Source organism: Otolemur garnettii, unplaced genomic scaffold, assembly GCF_000181295.1.
Source record: "Otolemur garnettii isolate 467f Iridium unplaced genomic scaffold, OtoGar3 scaffold00061, whole genome shotgun sequence".
In the NCBI taxonomy this organism is placed as follows: Eukaryota; Metazoa; Chordata; class Mammalia; order Primates; family Galagidae; genus Otolemur; species Otolemur garnettii.
The window spans coordinates 2,428,165-2,430,558 of NW_003852456.1; positions in this window are offsets into that span (position 1 = coordinate 2,428,165).

Here is a 2,394-nt window from a genome sequence, read left to right on the forward strand (position 1 = left end):
GTCACAGCTCACAGCAAACTCCAGCTCTTGGGCTTAGGCGATTTTCTTGCCTCAGCCTCCCGAGTAGCTGGGACTACAGGCACCCACCACAACGCCCAGCTATTTTCTGTTGCAGTTTGGCCAGGGCCAGGTACGAACCTGCCACCTTGGTATATGAGGCCAGCGCCCTGCCCATTGAGCCACAGGCGCTGCCCTTTATTTATTTATTTATTTTTGCAGTTTTTGGCCGCGGCTGGGTTTGAACCCACCACCTCCAGCATATGGGGCCGGCGCCCTACTCCTGTGAGCCACAGGTGCCGCCCCACAGTATTGTATTATACTTCTTTGCAACAAGACATGTTTATAGATGATATTAAATATTTTTTATTTCTTGTGACCGTAAGTTGTGTGTCAAATTTTTACTAATATACAGTTGATCCAACATCATAAATATTTTACTGCTTTTGATAAACAGTTACAACAAAAAGTGAAATTAATTGGAAAGGTATCTCTTGCTGAGATAGATGGGGGGGCACTTAGAAGCTTTGATCGTATCTCTGTTAGTGGGCCCAGGATTTTTAAACTCCCAGGCAATGTGCCACACAATAAGAGTCTGGATGAGGACGAGGTAAGCCTTTATTTTTTTATTTTTATTATTATTTTTGTGTGTGTGTGAAGTAAGAGAAAGGCCCCTGAGAAGGAAGAGAAGAGAACAGGGGATAAAGCATGTTAATTTTAACAAAAGGTGGGCCAATTAATTTGGGGAAAGAATGCGTATATATTTACATATATATATATTCTTTGTTTAGAAAGCAGGTAAGAGCTAACTCCAGGATTCTTCAGAATTGTCTGCATATTGAGATTTGTTAATACACCTTTATTGAATTGTCGGTTGATTTTGAATCTGTGATAGTTGTGGATCATTGCATGTACCTTAAATTGAAACCAAGCACCTGGTTGGACACATACTAAGTTTCATTTAAGCAACTTACAATTAATCACTGTTCTTAGACTAATAAGAATTATTAATTTTGGAGTTTATTATTAAAATATGAATTAAATGAGTACTTGTGATTTGACTGCTATTTTTTGGTTAGAACAAAGTTTCCTTTTCAATTTTTAATTATTACAGTACACAATAGTTGTATATTAGAAATTGGTTTTCTTATAACAGTGGTTTCTCTGCTGGGGGAGATTTTGCCCCACCGAGGATGCCTGGCAACGTTTGGAGACATTTTTGGTGGTCCTAACCGGGGACAGGGTGCTGGCATCTGGTAGGTAGAGGGCAGAGTTAATGCTAAACTGCTGTGTTCCCAAATCAGCACAGCTGAAAGCTGGAAACCTACCAAGTGCTCTGTAAGTGTTTGTGGGAAAAAAAAGAAAATGAAAAGAAAGGAAAGAATAACCCAACTGACTGTGGAGAGAACTAAATCTGTAGAGAGAATTAAATTTGCTGAAATCTTCAGAGAACATCCCCCTCTCTGTGTGGATACAGTTTTCTTACCCAGCAGCGAAAGGAGAAATTTCCAAAGTTTCCCAGTATATTCTTTCCTTAATTTGAAAAATCCCAAAAAACACAGAAAAAATAAAAATGACCTGCAATTGTACTGTTTAAATACCTACAGAGAGAATAGTCCCTTTTTTGCTTCTCTCATCCCATTTGGCCTAGATAACATGTGTTCATTGGTTGATACCCATTCTTTCATATTTTTTCTAAATTCATAAAGAACTACTTATACCTTTAATATTTGAAATACAAAACACTATGATGGCCTGAGAAATTGCCTATTGGACACACATATATTCACACACACACACCACACACACATACAGGCTAATCACCAACTCCTGAACTCAAGCAATCTGCCTGCCTCGGCCTCTCAGAGTGTTGGAATTACAGGTGATTTTCCAAATTTTTATTGGGGCTCCTTTATGTAAGTGTGATTGATTCCCTGCATGATTGATCTCTGTCTCTACTTTTGAGCCCTCTGGGCAAGCTGATACCACGTGATCCAAGACCTTCACCCTGCCTCGCTTTGTTGGTCTTTCTGAAGTGGTCAGCCCCACCCTAAACACCACCTGCTGCGGCCAGACTGCTTCCAACTAAAATGTACGTTCCCACTGGCAATGTGTGAGAATCCTATTGCTTCACAGCCTAACACGGGTTGTCAGTCTTTCTAATTTTAGCCATTTGGATGGGTGTATATTAATTACTCTTTGTGGTTTTATTTTATTTTTCTCATTGTGGTTTTAATTTGCATTCCTGATGATTTAGGATGTTGAACATCTTTTCATGAGTTTACTGGCAATTATACATCTTCTTTTGTGAATCTGATGAAATCTTATGCTCATTTCTTTTTCTTTTCTTTCTTTCTTTCTTTTTTTTCTTTCTTTCTTTTTTTTTTTTTTTTTTTT